This window comes from Haemaphysalis longicornis, unplaced genomic scaffold, assembly GCF_048455015.1.
Source record: "Haemaphysalis longicornis isolate Haplotype H1 unplaced genomic scaffold, Haemaphysalis longicornis Haplotype H1 scaffold_1, whole genome shotgun sequence".
NCBI classification, from domain to species: domain Eukaryota; kingdom Metazoa; phylum Arthropoda; class Arachnida; order Ixodida; family Ixodidae; genus Haemaphysalis; species Haemaphysalis longicornis.
Genome location: NW_027526203.1, coordinates 237125305 through 237133551, shown reverse-complemented (window position 1 = coordinate 237133551; position 8247 = coordinate 237125305). Strand labels below are relative to the sequence as shown.

The 8247-nt window shown below is 47.7% G+C and overlaps 1 long non-coding RNA gene across 1 annotated transcript; it reads left to right on the top strand.

The window, feature by feature from the left end:
- Window positions 1–528: 528 nt before the first annotated feature.
- On the top strand, window positions 529–1125 carry LOC144168791 (uncharacterized). Its single transcript, XR_013322235.1, has 3 exons — window positions 529–768; window positions 844–1005; window positions 1071–1125. It is a non-coding gene; the product is annotated as an uncharacterized LOC144168791 (long non-coding RNA).
- The last annotated feature ends 7122 nt before the right edge of the window (window positions 1126–8247 follow it).

Genomic DNA, 8247 nt, shown 5'->3' with positions numbered 1-8247 from the left:
GGTTTAACGCGCCGACTCAACGCAGGCGATGAGGCGCGCCGTAGTGGAGGGCTCCGGATAAATTTTTACCACATGGGGATCTTTAATGTGCGCCAAAATCTCGAACACATAGGCGTTTTCGCTTTTCGCCTCCATCAGAAAAGCGGCCGCCGCGGCCGGGAATCGAACTCGCGTTTTTGTGTACCGAAAGCAGCAGTTACTGAATGGTTGCGAATGGTTCGGAAAGGACGTGAGCAAACTAACATACAGCTGTGCATACGCTCAGACGGTCGACGGATATTGTGCTTGCGAGTGCAGGAGTTGGCTACGTATAGTCAGGAATTAACAAACGATTGTTACGAAAACCGGGAAGTATCAGAGGCTGTGTTTACAGTGGATCCCACAGGTGATCACCGGCCACCATAAAGACTTCAAGAAAAAAAAATCGCCTCGAGCAGCCATCGTCCTTTTCGTACGGCTCAAGTTTCGCCGCGCGCATGCAGCGCCGTTTCCTCCCCTGGCGGCCTTCGCTCCCATTTCATTGCCGCACACGGGGTGCGCTCTTCCGCAGATTCGCTTGGAGTACGCTGCTTGCTGCTTCGCCGTGATGAAAACTAGCGCGCCTAAGAGGAAAAGACAGGGCTCTAAATATTGTTGTGCAGTTGGGTGCCACAACAGCGTCGCAAACACGAAGGGAAAAGAGCCCATCGTCAAGTTCTATTCGTTTCCCGGCAAGTGGTACGAGGCAGACCGCCGAGAAGCCTGGATTAGGGCTGTGCGGCGGAAAAAGTGAGTGACCGTTTCTCTGCCTTTCTCCTGTCATTCAGTAGCTTAACTGCACTAAATTACCTTACTTTCTAATAGCTCTGATGGCTCCCCGTGGCTCCCCAAAAAAAACACACGAATATGCAGCAGGCACTTCGTGAACAATGCAAAGAGCGAGAGCCAGGCCAACCCAGCCTACCTGCCGACTCTGTTTCCGGATGTTTACAAAAAGCGGCGGGTAAGCGGTGAGAGACACGAAAGGTAAGATGAAGGGTAGAATCAGCCAGATTTCACACTGACTTATACTCGCCCTGCTTTTACCGCAGGTGGGCAAAGCGGAATCGATCAGCTCCTAGAAATTTGACGTCGCCTCATCCGCCCGATGAAGAGGAGGATAAGTTTTCATGAGGAGGATAAGTTGATGAGGAGGAGGAGGATATGAGGAGGATAAGTTTTCAAGTTCACGAAACCAGGGTATGTCAAGAAAGCGGGTTCGGTTCCCGGCCGCGGCGGCCGATTTTATGACGCAGGCGAAAAGCAAAAACGCCCGTGTGTTCGAGATTTCGGCACACGTTAAAGATCCTCAGGTGGTCAAAATTAATCCGGAACCCTGCACTACGGCGCGCCTCGTCGTCTGTGTAGCGTCGGCGCGTTAAACCTCATAATCAATCAGTCACGAAACCACGGTGAAAAGAGGAATCGAGCGAATGCATTCCTAATAAAAATACCTGGGAACAGGTCCGCGATGGTCTTGTTCACGTCCCGCTTGCGTTTTTTCGACGGTTTTCCCCACTGCTGGGGTCTGCTTGTGCAGGTATCGTAGGTTGCCTCATTCACGTAGGCGCACACAGCCGCGGCATGCTTACAGCGGCCGGTTATTCCCGCCTTGCAAGAGCACGTCCCGGAGGCTACGGACCGTGTGTGAGCGCAGATCTGCATGCGAAAAGTCAGTTTAGTATCACCACCTTTGTGTACTTAGCCTCTGAGCGCGAATACATTCGACAAGAGCGGTAGAAAGAACACAAAAAAGAGAAAGAGCGTTTACCTTCAGACGCACATCGTAGACGACGTTGTCTTGCACTTGTGAAACGCACTTGGCGTTCAGCTGATGCTCGTCGGCTTGTATTATCTCCTCCACCGCGAACACATGTTTCACGAGTATACTCGGTGACAACTTAAGAACGGCACCATGATGATGATGATGATGATGATTTCTATTGGTTTCCCTTTTGTATCGGGGTGATGACATGTCATCTGACCAAAAAGGACTAATATACCTATGTTTTACATTTTTGGTTCAATACTAGCGCTGCTTAGGGCAGGCACAAAAAGCTTATTAGGCACAAAATACTTTTTTTTTTCCTGTTACAGGTGGTAACTGTCCTAGGCAATATTCCCCTCTCTGCTTTTCGTCCACCAGCATTCTAATCTTCTTTTCGTCCCCTCGACAGCCTTGAAGTTAACTTCCTCTGTGATACCCTTAAATCCTAGGGCTTCTGAAAGCCCAATATTCCCTTCATGTAGATTTGGATGGATACCCTCACATTCTAACACGATGTGCCGCATAGTTTCTGTTTCTTTACCGCAGACCACGCATACCCCATCATTTTGTGAATACTTCCCCACAAAACTCTTAGTTCGCAAGCAACCTGCTCTAGCCTCAAAAAGCAAAGCACTGCCCTGGGAATTATCGTAGAAATTTTCCTTTCTGATGTTCATCTTCTCAGCCCTGTACATCTCTAACGACGTTTTAGCTTCCATTTTTTCCCTCCATTTATTCGTTTCAATCTGCCTTGCCTCTTTTTTGGTTACCTTGGCTGTTTAGGATTCCCCACTGTTCTTTCCGTATTTCATCGTTAGCCTTCTAGTCTTTCTTAACCACTGCGTGTCCACGGTTTTCAAGTATAGGTACCTAAATACCTTAGCTGCCCACCTTCGTTGATCCATTGCCCTCAACCTCATCTCAAAGCATATTTTACTCTGAGCTTCTCTAACTTCAAACGACGCCCAGCCCATATCCCCCTGAACTGCTTCGTTAGTTGTTTTTCCATGCGCGCCTAAGGCCAAACGTCCTACCGTTCTCTGGTTTACTTCAAGGCCTGATAGAACGTCTGATTTTAAGCAGAGTACAGCATTCGCAAACGTGAGACTCGGAACCATTACTCCTTTCCACATTCCTCTTACTACTTCATATTTGTTATACCCCCACAGAGCTCTATGCTTCATTATAGCTGCGTTTCGCTTTCCCTTGACCTTAAGTTGCTCCTCGTGAGTACTTAAGTAGTTATCCCCTTCGTTTATCCACACTCCCAAATATTTATATTCCTTCACTCTAGGTAATTCGCCTTGCTGGATAGACACTACGTCGGTGGTAGCGTCATTGAAAACCATTATTCCTGATTTTTCTGCACTGAAATTTAATCCGAGGTCAGTGGCTTCCTGGCCGCAAATATTTATTAGCCGCTGCATATCGGTTTGGTTATCAGCTAAAAGAACAATGTCGTCTGCGTATAACATTCCCGGAATATGCTGTTGTACCACTTCGCCTTGCAGCATATGGGTTAGGCTAAACCCTACTTGACTTTCTTCCAGTTTCTTTTCTAACCCTGCCATGTAAAGCATGAACAGTATTGGGCTCAAAGGGCATCCCTGTTTCAGTCCCCGATGGATGTTGACCTGCTGGGCGCATTTCTGTCCTTCCCAAGTAAGGTGCACTCTATTGTCTTTATAGATTGCTATAAGGAACTGTACTAACTCGTCATCTAATCCCTGGAGTTTCAGCATTCTCCACAGCCGTTCTCTGTTTACGTTGTCATATGCCCCTTTAATGTCCAAGAACGTAATCCATAGTGGTCTCTTCTGTGTTTTCGCAATTTCAATGCAATGCGTTATCACGAACAGATTGTCATCCAGTCGCCTGTCTTGTCTAAATCCATTCTGCAGTTCCCCAAGTATTTCATTTTCTTCCATCCATGCTTGAATTTCTGATTTTATCGCCTGCATTACTAATCTATACACCACTGCAGGCCAGAAGTTGCCGCTGTGCCTTATCACCGTAGCCGGATGTTTCTCCGCGCGGCGCAAGTAGGGCGTTACTGGGAACATTTTGAACATGGCGTGAGCCGTTCCCACAATTTTTTTTTACTTAATATGCTTATAAATGACTCCAGTGACGACAAACAAACTGCGTGAGACAAGGCAGACGATATCACGCATTCATAGCAATCCCTTTCAAAACACGCGCACACTGGCGTCACGGGTCCGGCGCTTTGGCGGAGTGATACACTACATGAGGTGGTGCCGTTCTTGAGTTGTAACCGAGTTTAGCTTTCCTTTCTTCAGGGTCGCCCCCCTAAAAAATAGCTCACAGTTTTCGAGAGGAAGGAAGCCGCAGTAGAATGCCAACGTGTTAGTCGCCATTGAAAACCAGCAGCGGCCGCACGGCAGCTCGGTGCGCGTACGGCAATCTAGGGCGGTTCTCCGCCGCGCGCAGCGCTGCTAGTACCGCTCCGGCGCGCCACCTGGCCCAGCCGTACGCCCCTATCCGCCGCCTTCCCACGCAGTGGGACGCGTGGCTGAATGCGTCCGGTGACTTAAAAAAAAAACAGTGCACCTTGCTTCCTTGGCTCCAGCATGATATAACTATATTACTTTGCTCGGTTATACCACGATCGGCAGACCGCGCTAGAAGACGGCCGCATCGTCTCGCGGACACTCCCGGAATGACTTGTTGAGAAAACAGTCAGATCATGCAGGCAGCGTCAATTCGTAAAACGGAAAACTAAAACGGAAAGTTGGGCAAGTTGGTCGGTAACTAGGGAGTTTATGGTACTAGCGAACATTAACGCAGGGATACAGGAGGGATGCTCTCTATCTGTGACTCAATGTAAGGCTCAGAGAGCATCACGCAGCAGTGAACGCGCAGATGGGGACTGGCCACCGCTGAACATTGCCGTAGGTGCACTTGGTTGCACTCCAGATTTCTCGCAGACACGCATCGTGTACAGGTCTTCCCCACAAACAGAGAAATTGTCGATGCCTTCACAATAAGAAGAGATGGGGAAATGTTTGTTAGCACACCGTCCTAAGGTTGGCGCTGTCTGCGAAAGAAATCTTTTTTTTTTTTTGACTGAAAGGGGATGCTGGTTTGCGCATGGGCGACGGGTGAGTGTCTTACACACGTGTCGGATTAATTTACGGCCTGTGAGATGGGCCGGTATACTGTGCACAGCATTTCCGATATGAGCAATTGTGACGTTTGTGGTACTGTTTCTTTTTTTTTTTCACTTTGCTTTTGTGATTATCTTTCCACGTATCATGTACACCCAAGAGCAGAAGTTCACGGACCACGAAAACAGCAATTTTGAGTTATTTCTCTGCCGCACGGCAGCCCGGAGTACTGTGTGCGGTAGTTTTAGTTAGTTCAGTACTTCTACGACATCTCGCATGTATTCGACAGTTTGTCGGGCTGCTATAGGAACAGAAATAACCTAAAATTGCCATTTCCCTGGTCCGTAAACTTTTTATCGTGGCTGTCCATATAGAGGCTTTCCGTGTTTATGTGGCATAAACATGGGTTAAAGTTCTAGCGTGTGTTTTGCCTCTTCTGTATCCCTGTGGCCGCTAGTACGATGAATTTCCCGTTGTGGGGCGCACAAATGCGTCGTCGTCTACGCAAATTGTCCATCGGAAACGAAGTTCTATCGACTTTCATTCGAGCCAAGCCTCCAAGACTAGTGATCCCAATGGAAACGCAGTGTGCGTCACCCCGAATCATTGTGTGTTTTTTTTTTTTTCTGTGTCGTACCTCTGTCCTGTTTTGTCCATTGGTTCCTTGTTACTTATGCCCTGTGGCAAAATGACGCAAGAAAAAAAAATATACCAAGCGGCTGTTCCCATCTGTTTCAACTTGAGAGTCTGCCCATTGGCGGAAGACGAGTGCGTATAACCGAATGGCTCCGTTGAGGTTGCTAAGGATATGAAGTGCTCATTTCATCGGCGGCAAACCATGGATGGTTCCAAGATGCCCGTCAAATACGCCTACGATTTCCCCGCCGGCGTACCGCAAACAAACGGCTGTGGCGCAAGACAGACCCTCCCGTTAGCAACTGTCAGTCTGCTCCCTGCGTTTAATAAATATTGCACAATCTGTTGATGTCTGCGAGCGAGAGAGAGAGAGAGAGAGAGAGAGAGAGAGAGAGAGAGAGAGAGAGAGGGAGAGAGAGAGAGAGACTTCATTTTGAACAACATGGTTAAGGGGGCGGGGTGGCTACCAGGCTGGTGGCGAATACAGTAGCCCGTTCAACCAAAACCTGCGAATCCTGTGAGCTATTCCGAGTATAGGGCAAATGGCCCAGCGCTTTGTTAGCAACTACGAACTTGATGGCGCCTCCTTTGCTTGAGCTGAATAAGCACCGCGGAATTTTTTTTTTTTTAAGTATGCAGCGCGGTTTTCCGGCGCTCGATACAGCTACCGACTACACTAATTAGACGGTACCTACCTTGATGAGCGCATGTTTTGTCAACGATTCTGTTTTTCTTCTTCGATTTCTGTTTTTTTTTTCGCTCTAACCTCGCTGGAGAAGCACTGCGAAGATATCTTTCGAAACATCACATTTTTTAACACTCCGTGCAGCTACCGAACCTATTAATTGGGTGGGAACTACTTGGCGATCAGCAATAGCGACAGCTCACTCTAAGGGTCTCCGCTGCTAGGAATTTATTTAAAAGAGGGTAAGAGCTTCCGACCGCAGCACTCGTCACCTGCCCTGGCTGTCGATCGATTTTTTTTTTTGCCGGTAGCGTACACGCTTAAAGGCGGGAACGGGTATCACCAAAGGTATCCAAGCCGCCTCTTGGGTATCCAAGGTATCCAAAGGTATCCAAGCCACCTCTTGAGCGCGTAGAAGCATCTTTCCCGCTGAGGATACCATTATTGCGAACTCTCAGTGTGCTAAGCCAGCTTCGGCAGAACATTAGCACGCTCCTGCTTCAAAGGGCCCATGAAGACACAATACAGCCTTGTTCAGTTTGAGAGGACCTGCCTTTGGTAACAAACTCTGCTAAGTACCATCCGTGAGAAACTTGGTTTTGTGAGCGAAAAAATGGAAGAAATTATGAAAAAACTTTTCAATTCCGCACTACGCGACCACATCAGTGAAGCAATAGAGGAAACAGTGACCCAATAGAGTGAGCACTGAAAGCACAGTTATCAGCGTGTTAACTGAACGTTAGCATTCAAGAAATACCAGCAAACAAAACGAGACGTCCAACTATAATTGCAGAGACACGTTTCTTGGCGGTGGCTCTGTGCGGAGGCCCCCAAACCTACAAACAATATTCTGTGACGTCATAGAGACATCGCCCGAAAAAGGCTGTGGCGTCGCCACTGCTTCCATTCTTCGATAAAAATAATATCATTGCTATCGGGACAAAGCGGTTTATTTATGATCCAAGCTTGCATTTTGTGGCATCTTGAAAAAGTAAGCATGGACTTCCGGTCACCCCCTTCAACAACTAACTTTCCCTGCTAGCTACAAATAAAGTTTGTAATGGTGCAACTACTGTTTCACAAGTACGCGAAAAACAGATACGAACCAGCATGCGTTAATGCTTCCTTTTTAGACCTACATCCTAGACTTGCATACTTGGAACAGCGCTAATACGACGGAGACGAAGAAAGAAGGACGAACACAGGCGCTGACTATCAACTAAAATTTATTCAAAGGAAAACAACATTTACATACGCATACATTTGGTCATGCGCTATGACTGCGTACATCGATAAAAAACACATCTGCAAGAATTTTTTTTTCCTTTCCCACTCACCAACAAACCAACTTCCTTATCTGACAGGGATAAGGATGGGTGGCCTATGCAGCCCTCTCCCAAGCTCTTATAACGTGGCAAGCTTCCACCACTTTTCTTGTTGTTTGATTACCGTGTTCGTACAGTATCTTCGTGTGATTGAAGGATGAGGTTCACTTGCATTTTTTGCAATGAAATGGCAAGTGGCTACAGGGCCTACTTTTGACCCCGTCGTATTAGCGCTGTTCGAAGTATGCAAACATACCAATTAGCTCGACTTTCATTGCTGCTGCATCCATCCTACGCCAGTCGAACTCTTGCTTCAAGTAACGGCGGCAACATTTACAAGCAGTCAGTGCTAAACTGAATTAAAAATGGTTGCATGCAGACCTGAATTGTAACAGCGTACGACAAGTCCATTACCAACCGTACGCAACCGATTTTATGTTCGTCGCCGCACGGCTCACTCAGATAAAAACGTGCGTTTTGCTTTTTCGCCTTTCTCTTCCTTGCACGTAGATAAAATACCCCAATCATCCATTCGGCGAAACGTTCCCATGCACGGAGAAAGCCTGCATGCCGCCCTGTGGCGGTCGCGCAGCTCTCCCAACACCAGATGACTGCGCGACACCACTGGTTGTGCTGACACGCACCCTCTTGAAGTGTCGCCCGTACCGCGTATACTTTCTATAATTT